The sequence below is a fragment of the Alexandromys fortis genome, unplaced genomic scaffold, assembly GCF_014885135.2.
Source record: "Alexandromys fortis isolate MF-2015 unplaced genomic scaffold, M_Fortis_MF-2015_v1.1 scaffold_183, whole genome shotgun sequence".
NCBI lineage: Eukaryota > Metazoa > Chordata > Mammalia > Rodentia > Cricetidae > Alexandromys > Alexandromys fortis.
This window is the reverse complement of record NW_026068079.1, coordinates 2,093,787-2,105,995: the sequence shown is the minus strand read 5'-3', so window position 1 is coordinate 2,105,995 and position 12,209 is coordinate 2,093,787. Positions and strand designations below refer to the sequence as shown.

The following is a 12,209-nucleotide window of genomic DNA, read 5'->3' as shown; positions in this document are numbered from 1 at the left end:
AAACACAAGTATTTTGAACTCAGAGCCTTCAGATGCCAAAGCCACACTCTTAATCACGATTCATCACGTCGCACGGGTTGTGATTTTCTCCATGTCCAAAGACAAGGAGATCTTCGTCCTTATCTCTTCCCCGAGACCATCTATTCCTCCCACTAGTTGCTGTTTGATTCATACTATTACAAAAGCCTCTCTGACTCAGTCTCAAAGCCCTGGACAGATGCCCTCTGTCCTTGGTACTGGCTTTTCCCAAACCCCATGTAATGACAGCACTTATTTTTGGGACTAGTTTTGGAAGTAAAGACAATCCTTGAAGTCTGTGTCCTGACAAGATTTCCTGTCTCAGAACTGGCATGGCTTCTTGAAGGCATAAGGTATCTTATGTGTAGTTGTGAGCTCAGAAAACGAACCTTGTAAATAACCTCTGACTCTAATTTTTCTAAATGAGCCTCATGTGAAATGGGATTTTTGAATCTTAGGAATAAGAACTTTTGTCAGGTATTTAAGGTTAGCTTTAAGTCATACGTTGAGTTGCAGGTGAACCAGGACAAAAATCTCCTCTTAAGAGCTCTGCCTTGCTGGAAGAGTTGGTCTGTGGGATAGAAACAGCAGTTGGATACATGGGGTAGTGGAAAAGGTCAGATTGTGCAAAGGAGATGGGGAGGAGCATGTACGTATCTGGAGGAGGTGGCATTTGAACTAACAATCGAAGAAGAAGACGAGTTATGTCTTACATAAAATGCAAGTCTATGTAAGAAAAAATATATATCGAGGTTGGATGTGCAGAGTATGGTGATGGCCGAGTCACAGAGTCTGTTTGGAGGTGAATCATGGGAAACCTTGCATGTCAATTTGGGGTGTTAATTTTCTTTGTAGAAAAGAACTCCTTGGGAATGTTTGGGCATAGATATTCCAACCTTTATAATCCTAAATAGTGACACAAATGGAAGGGGAATGCATGTATCATGGGGCCTACGTAGGAATTTGTTGCACTGACCCATTTATAAATGATCCATTATAAATCTTATAAGATAATGAGAATTGAGAATGGAGGTCTCTGATGGAGGGTATGAGGTAGGGCAGTGAAGTGCTTGGCTTATGCTAATTACTTTTTCATTGATTTGGTCAAAATTCCCAACAGAAACAACTTAAGGGAGGAAGAGTTCATCTTGATTCACTGTTTCAGAGAGTTTCAGGCCATAAGGACAGAGACTGTCTCTCCTCAAGTTATAAGACAACAGTAAAAGATGGAGCATCCCTCAAGAGACTTTTTCACCTATTCCCTGTCAATTTGACTCAATCTGCAATCAACTCAAATTCAAGCTCCTGGGTATTTCTGTGAAGAATTTTCTTAGATTATCTGAAGAAGGAAGACATCCCTGCCCCTGATATATCTGACATCAGTACCTTCTGGTGGCAGCCCACATGGAAGGTCATGGGAGAAAAAAACTGGGCTTTTTGTCTGCTTGTCCTCTCTCTTTCTGGTACATACACCCATTTTGATCCAAAGCATTCCTTTACCAATATTAGAATCAGCTTCTCTGAGATTCCAGCATAGACCGAGGCCCGGCAGTTCTCCAGGAATGCTCTAGACCTTCAGTACCAGAAGATATCCACTCTTACAAACTCAACAGCTACTGGAGTCTCAGCCCCTCTAGTGAGACAGTCATTGCGGGACCTCTCAGACCACATCCTGTAAACCAATAAATATAACAAATCTCTTTTTGATATTTAATCAGTTCTGTTCTTTCAGAGAACTTGGACTGATAGATTTGAAATTATTGTCCTGGAAAAATCTAGTTTTTGAAGGAAATCTGGGATACTTTAATGATCTATGATAACTACCTCAAAAATGGCCGAAAAAGTTAAGACGCAATTCACCTTAGTGATTGTCACAATTACTTATTGCCCATTAATAGAAGGGAAGGTTGGATGAATAAATTTGTCATCTATAATGAGATGCAGGGGATGGTGACACTGGATAGTTAGAGGCTGCAGCAGGCTGACTCAGAACAGACTGCACTTATCCTGCCCTCAAAAACAGACTGCGCTGATCCTACCCCCAAGCCTTATGCTTGTGGAACTGCCTTGCCTTGCGGTACAGCCTAACCATTTCCTTTCAGCTAAAACTAAACAGCTAAACAGTCATCTCTGTTTATAAAAGACTGTGTTCTCTCTTCTTCTTCTTCCTCCTGCTCTTCCTCCTCCAGCTGCTCCTCCTCTGCCTGTTCCTCCTCCTCCTCTTTCTTCCTCTTCTAACACTGGCTTGGGTGAGATAGATGGCTTTGTTGAAGTGTCCCACATGAGAAGAAATTAAGAGAGCATGGAACTGAAACATGTAGTCTAGAAACTATGAGGAATATAAGCCAGGCAATAAATGCAGTCTGGAATCTAACCATCTAGTCAAACCTTAAGATATGATACAAACTCAGGCCAATAGCAATAACACATGAATGTGGAAAGCTCAGCTCATCTGTGCTCTGATTCTAGAGCTACAGAAATCATAAGATAATTACTTCTGTTTTTATTTTAAAAATTCTTAATTTTACACACTAATCCCACTTCCCCTCCTTCACCTTCTCCACCTTCCATCTCCCCGCATTCTAACTCCTATCTACTCCTCAGAGGAGGTAAGGCCTCCCTTGGGAGTCAACAAAGTCTGGCATATCAAGTTGAGATAGGACGAAGCCCCTCCCCGTTGTATCAAGGTTGAGCAAGGTATTCTACCGTAGGGCATGGGTTCCAAAAAGCCAGTTCATGCACTGAAGATAAGTCCTGGTCCCACTGCCAGGGGTCCCCCAAAAAGTCACATAACTGTCACCCACATTCAGAGGGTTAAGTTCAGATTCATGCAATCCACAGTTGATCCCCCTAGCTTGGATCAACTCTCTCTGTTGTTTTCTAATCATTATTTGACCCCCTTGCTCATATGATTCTTCCTCCCTCTCTTCAACTAAGCTCCAGGACACCAAGAGCAGCAATTAATAAGTGTGGCCTCCTGAAACTGAAAAGCTTCTGTAAGGCAAAGAACACGGACAATAAGACAAAATGGCAGCCTACAGAAAGGGAAAAGATCCTTACCAGCCCCACATTTGACAGAGGGAAGATCTTCAAAATATATAAAGAACTCAAGAAATTAGACACCAAATTACCAAATAATCCAATTAAAAATGGCATACAGATTGAAACAAAGAATTCCCAACAGATGCATCTCAAATGACCAAAAGACATTTAAGGAATTTCTGGGTTTTTTTTTTTTTATGACAACTGATTTGTAGTTAGTGAATAACTAACTCAAATAATAACCATTAGCTCACTCCACACACTGTTTGGAGAATAAAACAGCTCATCTTTTGTAAGAGAATGTGTTAACAGCAGAGTTTTATATTCTAAGAAAAGTTTCAGAAGACCCAAGATTCTTCCCTGACCCAGTGCCACCTGGCATGACATCTTAGAAACAGCTCTCTCTCCTTCATATCTCAGTTTCACCATCTTTAAAATAATATGTCAAATTAGGTCAGCAATTTGTACATTCTCCTTCTCCCCCTCCTCCTCTTTCTTCTTTTTGTGCTAGAGAAACCTTTCATCAAATTATGTCTCATGGAAATTCCGTGCACAAAACAGATAAAAGTACTTGAAGTAAGGTTGGATGTGGTCCTTTGCTGTTCCTCCCCACCTCTCCATGGCATTGCCTGAATCACCCAGGGTCCTAGGGGCCCGAGCTGTAAGCTCCAGCCTCTTCAGCTTGGCATTCTGTAAATTCTAGCAAAGGTAACCTATCTGCAAGAGCACTGTCCTGTGACATCTCTGCATCCCGCCACTTCTGTATGATGTCAGTGGCCCCTGCCCACTGCTGGAGCTGTTCTGGCTTCCTGTCCTCCACAGCCGGCAGACTCCCTCTGCTATGTCAAAGCACCTTTGTAGTTAACTTCAGACTTCTACCTCCCTGGGTAGCTTTATTATCCACTGTACAGGTTTCTAATTTTTAAATAGTATCATTTCATAGACCGGTGCTTACATTTAGTGTTTGCAAGGGTCTCTGACTGGCAGATGATCCAGCAGGGCACAGAGCTGTCTCCTTCCAGTCACAGTACGTTGCTTCTGCAGGTGACATGCTCTCCTGACACCATGCTTGTGTCTGTAACCTTAAGGTTTTGAATAGAACTAGTGTTTTCCCCACAGTCTATAGTTTCTTCCATTTTGTTTAACCCATCGAGTGTTATCTTAACTCTCCTACACATGTACTGGGTAATAAAATTTGACTCTTCCCCCTACAGAGTATCCACAGACTTGTCTAAAGTCCCTCATTCATAATTCACTCACCAATCTAAGCATTTACAGAATTTATCTAACTACTTCTGTAAAAATGCAAGTATAAGCTACAGAGATGAATTTGCTGCTCTTTCAGAGCAGCTGAGTTCAGTTTCTAGACTTTAAGCAGTAATGCTCCCATGCCTGTGACTCCAGTTCCAGAGATCTGATACCTTCTTCTGACCTTCAAGGGAAACTGTCCCCTTGTGCACCTACCTTGATGAACACACACACACACACACACAATTAAAAATAAAATAAATCTTAAAAATGTAAATATTTATCTAGCAAATAGCCAGCTGTTTCTAAGCTGCTTTTGTTATCCAGAAACTTGGATTAATTCCTTAGAATCTACGGAGAACAGAGAGAGAAACACTGGGAAGGAGCTCTGAGTGCCTTTACTTTCTGCTTTATGCAACTAACAAAGACTCAGTTTACCTTCCTGCAAAGTCTTCTATATATGCCAGGAGTGCATGAGGTGATATGCATAGAATTATTTCTTCAATGTATCAATTCATGTGTATATCATGCTGTTAAGACCTGTCCTGCTCATAGGGAAACTGTAAATCATGAAGCAGACTTGTGAAAGAGACGAACATCACACCTTTAGAAGCCAACCCCTGTTGTGTTGGGAATAGTATGGCCCTTCATGGGCATTACATTCTGAGGGTCTGATGAGCGCAGAAGGCACATAGACTCTGGAGATAGTGAACTTCCTAAGGCAGGAGGAGCTGAAGCATGGGGCCCGGCGTAGCTTGCTTACCCCAATGATCATCGCCAGCTTCTAGACACATGGAAATGAGTTTGGGTTGAGGTCCTCCCTATCATCTGTCTTCATGGTAGTGAGTAAGTTACTTAAACTGGTGCAGCCCAGATTCCAACCATTTGAACTGAGGAGTCCCAGTGATATTGAAAATAATAGGAAGTGCTAAAATGTCACAGTATTGGAAGACTATAGGGCAAAATTTCAAATGCTGGCTAATTTTGATCATTAACTTGATAGTACTTGAAAACTGGTCTAGAAACAAACCTCTGGTATTGTTGAAATGGGAAGACCCATGCTACGTGAGCATGGCACCATCCTATTGACTGAGGTTCCTGTACTTCGTGCATAGGGAAAAGCTCGGTTGAACACCAGGTTTGCTCACTCTCTGCTTCCTGAGCATGGATGCAGTGTGACTAACCAGCTCCAGCTTCTACCACTATGCTTTCCCTACCATGATGTACAGTTCCCTGAAAACTGTAAGCCAAATAAACCATTCCTTTTCAACTTGCTTTCTGACAGATATTTGTTGCTGTGACAATGAATGAAGTAACTAATTTAGTTAGTTTCCCAATTATCCCTCATTTGTTTCTGCCACAGACATATTGGAACATCTTTACAGCTGTTAGCAGAAGCCACCTTCCCTCCTTTGGGGTAGGAAGTGACCGTTGACCCATTGTTTCTTGGCATTATGTTCAAATATGGTTAAAGGACCAGTCCAAGCTATTTGAGTTATAGTGCCCACATTTCATAACCTGAGAACGTCAGGAAATTTCAAACATCTGAGATGGCTTGGAATGAAATAATATTAAAAAAAATTCCACTCACAAAAAGAGTGAAAATACAGATGGAAAGGATTTTCCATTCACAACCTACTTTCAGCGTAGGCATTTTGTTCCATAGAGGAGGTCAAAGATGGCAATGAGAGCCCTGAACTCTAGGTGGCTCTTCAGGTCTAGGAAGTATGTATAGCAGAGGGGAAGGAAACAGAACAAAGATTACTAGATTTAATGGCACAACTTAGCAAAAGTCTGGCCACCAGGGCTAGAATCAGGTTACTATGCAGTGGTCTCTCCTCCACACAAAGTCGTAGAGTGTGTGCAGATTTTATAGTAGGCAAGGCCACCAGTGTGCATTGCGTTGGGGAGAAGTAGAGTTTGCAGGCAGCTAGGCTCACTATACTTTAAGGGGGTTTTCCTTCTTGGAACGGGGATTCCATTTAATGTTTCCCACATGCTGGAGGTGTTCAGGCTGGTCTGGGATGGGATTCAAGGGGATTCCCAGCTATCTTCCCACAGTGAGAGGTGCTTGAATCACAACCTCCTCTCTGAGGCTTTGGCAGAATCTGTAACTTGGAGCCTATAACTGCTCCCCCACTGTCCTGGGGTTCATCCTCAGACGCCTGGTATATAGCCCTTTCCCCCTCCACAGCAGCCTCTTTCAAGCCGTACATTCAGCTCAACAAAGCCTTAGAAGATTCAGGTACGGTTCTCTTCCATTCTCCCACCCTAAAGTCCCATCTCCACAGTCTGGGAAAGTGTGTGCTGACTTTTCTAACAGGCATGCCACTAGAAATGACATGCCCACTACCTCTCGCTCCCTCCCCTCCCCCTCTCTGTCTCTTAGCTGAAACTTGAAAGTTTCTGTTTCCAGGCAGTGAAGTGAGCTGCTCCACCACCAGCTAACCTTTCCTGTGCACATGAAAAATGATAGCTGCAGGGCTCCTCTGTGAAATCAAGAGACTCTGATGCCAGCTGGAGTCTTCTGTACTATTTTGGCCATTCCCCAAAGGACACCATGTAGGGTTCTGCACTTGGTTAGCTAAGCCTGACATCAGGAGGCAGTGTGGCACAAGAGACAAAATAGTCTCTTTTTTTTTTTTTTACTTAGAAAGTTTGGGTTTTCAGCCAATTCTGACTCTTTTATGGAATGACCCGGGCTGAGCCACTCAGTTTCCTTGAGCCTTAATTTCTCCTTCCATTAAATGGAGTTTTTAATTCATAATAAGTGTAGTTGAGAGTTGGGTGAGTCATCATACATGGCCTTCCCATCACACATGTCTCATGTTGTTAGCCCCGACTGCAGCCAGTTTATGTCTGTGTTTGATCACCAGAGAGGAACTGTATATTGAGAGCCAACTAAATATTTGTATCTCAAGTTCTTTTCAAACGGAAAGAGCGTCTGGATGGAGAAGCCTTTGTGTTTTGTGAAAGCTGGGGATATTATTCCATCAAAAACTCTAGTTTGTAAGTTCATGGAATTGCAGGCAAAGAGATTAAGAGGTGTCTTTAGTTCATTGTGAACACTAGAAAGGGTAGGATTCGGGGGGGGGGAATGTTTTTCATTCCGTCAGCTTGCGTTCCCTTTCCAATTTCTATTCTTGTTATACGATCAGGCTATTGCTGTATTTATGGGTGGCCACAGTCTGCCTGCAGGAGCATACTTAGTCACAAGGGAAGTGCTTTCTTTCTGAGGTCTGTGCAAGAAGCTGACACATTGAAAAGGAACACAGCAGAGTCACAATATGCCTCGGAGTAGAGACGTGGGCTTAGATTTTGGCCCCATCACTTGAGTTCTAAGACCCAATCTCTATGCACTCGGAGCCTCTTTGTCTCATAAGTACATCCATGCTTCAGAGACATGTGGTGGCCTTTTGGTGCCATGATGCCCAAGGAGGCATCAGGAGCCTATAGTTTACACACTGGGCTAACTGTATGCTGGCAATGTCCATCACTGAAATTGATTAACATAAGCGGCTTTCTTCTGCCTCTAAAATTCCTGTCTCCTCTTTCATTTGGGGACCTGTCCTTACTCCTGTAGCTGCTGGAGTTCAGAGCTCCAACCTGAACGAGCACTGCCTGGCTGTGAGATCTGGAGCTGTGTGCCCTGTTGTTTGCAATCTGGTGAAATGTTTCAGGGGATGGAAACAATGCAGTAAGGTTTGGACCCTTTAACCTCACATCGGCCCAAGTGGCCTCATGTTTACCTGTCAGAAACTTGCAATATTCTCCAAATTCTACTAGTAAATACTTCCATTGTTAAACTCGACATACGTTTGTAGAACGTTAATCTTGAAGCTGTCTATGAACTGATAATCAGACAAACAGAAACACCCCTAAGAGCCAGCCTGTCTATACCAGGTGAGTGCCACAGAGCCTAGGAGAGGCATTCCTCACCCACACTGAGTGATGACAAAGCTCATGGCTAGAAACTCTGTCACCTCTTGAGACAGGGTAAGGAGGGGCTGGGAGCACAAAGGTAGGCATTTGAAAGAAGCAGGGGCAACCCAGAGAATATTCACACTCTGCACCCCCTTCTTTGCCCAGATGTGGCTCCTGTTTTTTAGCATGCACAAGGCCAAGGTGCACGGCATCCCATACTCAGACAGGAGTGCTTCCCATCACTTTATTTAGGCTGAACAAACCTCTCCCCAGTCCCCATGTGGTCTGCTCTATCTTAGGACAAGGGGCCAGGGTGGGGAACAGCTTTCATTTCTAAGATGCTCATGGGGAAGCTCTAAAAAGTAAGGGAAAAGAGGTCCACAAAAGCATTAAAAAGAAATGTTCAACCTTAAAGAGAGCGCCCTGTCCAGCTCGCTTTCTGACTCAGAGCAGTTCCCAAGAATCTCTAGCCACACAGCACCCCATAGCCAAATACGTGAGCCTGTAATGCCCAAGGACTTTCTGGAGTCAGAACTCCACATTCACATCCAGCCCCAGGTTGCCACCTTCTCTCCTAACAGTGCCAACACCACTTCTTCCTTCTAGAATACCTGCCAGGCTAGCAGGCACTCTCAGATTTGGCAAGATAAAATGATGAAGCCCAGGGGGTGGGGATAAGCAGAAACACTCCAGAACAGGGAAGAAGGCTTCCCATGTCTTGGGAAGATGTTAAATGGGGGTTCCTGCTCTGAAGAGTGAGGAGAGAGCCTGGTGGGGAGCAGCATGGGACCTGGATAGCCCTGTAGCCTCGAACCATGCCAAGACCCCACCTGAGGCCGGGGAATCAGGAGCCTCCCACTGGAAATTAGCACCTTGCTCCAAGTCTATTCTTGCAGCCTGTAGGTTGTTCATCTGTGCCTAGAACTCATAGCCTCACTTTGGTATCCCAACGCTTGTTTTTTCCACAGAGTGGATATCATAAGCACCAAATTGGGGTGGATGGGGGGGGTTAGCTGAAAACTGTAGTACTGAGATTGTTTAAATATACAATTGTGTTCTCTGTCATTCAACCTCGTGGCTGGGAGCGAATGTCACTTTCAAACTCTAATTTTCTAACACTCAATAGGGGAAAAATCCACAGGTGAGAATCAACTAGGTAAAGGGTTAAGAGAAAAAAGTCTTACTTTGCCACCAAAAAAAAAAAAAAAAAAAAAAAAAAAAAGGCAGAGACAAAAACTTTACCTAAAGTTTCTCTGGGTAGTTAGTTTTGACAGATCAACACCAAATACAATAGAAGAGGAAGACAAGCAAGAAATAACTAGGGTACATCGGATCACATGCAGAGAAACACTCCGTTACTGGGGGTGGAAACAGAACGCGAGTGTTAAAGAGTTATAAACCCACACCTCACTGGGTACCAGGAATGCCAAGGGCACATCAGGAAGACCCTGAGTGATGGTGTCAACAGACTCACCTTTTCCAGGTCGGAGAAATCTAGGTCGCTGGGCTCACAGGCTCCCTGAAGAAGTACCTGGGCTGAGACCGTGGCAAGTTCCCACGGGCGCAGTCCCTAGCCTCTCCCTAGCCACTGCCTTTGTGCCCACCAGAGGCTGGGATGTGTGTCTGCGTGGGAGAGGCGTGCGACAGTAGGCAGGCTGTGGCCAGAGCAGCCAGCTTTGCCTGCCTTTTATAGGGAGCTCCTTCCTCTGTAATGGGACGCCTCGCCTCCAGACATCCTTTCCCACTTTTTTTTTTTTCCTTTTCAGTTTGCGAGTTAAAGGAACAGCCCTCCCAGCGGAACCGGGTTAGCTCATGAGAGACGCACTCACTCCAGGCAGCCAGCCAGCTAACAGACCATTTGCATACAATTTATAGTGAAAAAAAAAAAGAAAGAAAAAAAAGAAGAAAAAAGAGTAGGAATTCCAGCTCCCTCCGCCTCCGCAGAATAGCTGTTAGAGAAGTGTGATTTTTGCCTTGCTCCACAAACAAGTATTCTAATTGTGAAACAGAAGCCTCTGGAGCTGAGCAAGAGGGAACGGGATCCTGGCTCTGCTCCTAGACTCGAGCAAGCTGGAAACCCGACCTGGGTTCCCTTAGGCTCCGGGCAGCAGCTGCGGGGTGGCACCTCAGAGAAAGCCCAACGGTTGAGTCCAGTTCCTGGAAAGAGGAGGTAGAAGCTGCGCAAGCCCAAGGCAGTTCAGGTTTCTATTGGCCCCAGGAGATAACTAAGATCAGTTCTCAGCAGCTGGGGACCATGTTAGAAGCTTGGAGGAGTGGGAGCCAGCCATGCCCAGCTGCCGAGTGGAATCATTCGGATCCCAGTGTCCTGTCCTGCAGGAGCCACTTTTTGCCATTACTGATCCAAGTGCTAAGTGCCTTCTACTTAGCAGGGTCTCTTGAGTGTGGCTTCTGAGCTCCCAGTGCCCATAGATGCTCAATCCAGACTTTTTTCTTTAAAAAAAAAAATCACTAATACTTTTCAAACGGTAACAACTTTATCTTTAAGGTCGAAGATTGCTTCTAAGCCGTTCCCAGGCTTGCTGTTCAGCAAGTTAGAGTATCCACAGGACACATGGAGGGAGAGAGAAGCTGCCCTCACGGGTTTATTTATGACAGTGCTTGTAGCCTGCAATTTAGAGAAGTAGTTTAATGTCATTGGTGGTCTCTGCCTAAGACGGATTGTCAACTCGTGGCTCTATGATCCACTACTGACCAGAAATAGTGAGTGATGATACTTAAATAGGAGATTGTCACACATTAGCACAGACACCACTACCATGTTGAACTTTGAAAATGTATTTCTTTGTTCTGTAATTTAGAAGAGACTTCTTATATTTTAATTAAGAATTAGTAATGGAGGTTTCAAGAATCCACTTACCTGTAATATTGTTTGATGGCACCCTTCAGCCTTCATCATAGCAGTTGGTCTCAATTTCTCCAGCGGAAAAAAGGCAAATCAAGATTAGGCTCTCCCTGTGTTAGCATTGACTCCAGGATTCTAGAACTTTTTGAAAAAGCGACCCACTCACCCTCCACCACAGACAGCAAGAAAGCACATAACTCATTATGTCATAAATCATGTCAACTTTTGAACTCATTTGAACTTTCGAACCATTTTGGCTAATTCAAATGTTGGTTGTTTAGGGAGTTTTTTCATTCTGTATTTCAGCCAAAACGTATTTCAGTAGCATGTGCCTGTCTTTTCACCAGCAGTGAATGCTTCTGTGCCTCTGGACTTTGCTAAGTGGACCCAGGGCTACATCTTCTCAGTTATCAAATAAAGTGCTGTAAGTGTATTATGCCATGTGTCCTATGAGCTATGTTTACACAAATACATATTCAATTTATTTGTAATTAATGACATATATTTGAACAAGGCATTTAAATAAGTTGAGAGAGTCTCCTAAAAAAAATCCCTGGGTGATTAATAGGGCTTCTTCTCAGAATGTTTCAGTCCCCAGGTCCCTAGCTCCCAAAAATTCTTACTGTTCTATAATCAAACATCGATTCAGAGCAATTACAAACTGTTTAACCAATCACAGGAAAGCAAAATGAAATGTGACCAGACTCATTCTGAGGAAGGAAACAGCCAGTAACCCTGACACATAAGAATACAACCATCAGCTGCCACAGAGGTGTATCACGCACGATACCATAGACACATCGTTAGTGCAGTCTACTTGCAAAATGTGTTTTCAGCTGGATGTGGGGGCTCACTCTTTAGTAAATCTGGCATTTGAGAGGTCTAAGCAAGAGAATCACCATGAATCTGAGGTCAGTCTGGGTTATAGAGTGAAACTTTTTCTTAAAGACAAACAAACAGAACAAACCCAACAACAACAAAAAACTACTAACAACAAACTAAAACAAGAAACCCTTTCCCTGCCAACTAAAAGACTTTTCTTCCAAAAAGCTATGAAAAAAGCTATACCTTAGCCTTGAAGTGAGGAAGACACAGACTAGGCTTCATTCTGTCC

The 12,209-nt window shown here is 43.7% G+C and overlaps 1 protein-coding gene across 6 annotated transcripts in view; it reads right to left on the bottom strand.

The window, feature by feature from the left end:
* Tnc (tenascin C) overlaps positions 1-9,938 on the bottom strand; it is an 81,586-nt gene extending 71,648 nt beyond the window's left edge. For 3 of the 6 annotated variants that reach the window (XM_050121790.1, XM_050121788.1, XM_050121791.1), the window contains exon 1: positions 9,707-9,936. The gene's annotated coding sequence lies outside the window, so the exon portion shown is untranslated. Of the gene's footprint in view, positions 1-9,706 lie in introns of all 6 variants that reach the window. The other 3 variants (XM_050121785.1, XM_050121786.1, XM_050121787.1) reach the window with 2 other exon arrangements.
* Between the last annotated feature and the right edge of the window lie 2,271 nt (positions 9,939-12,209).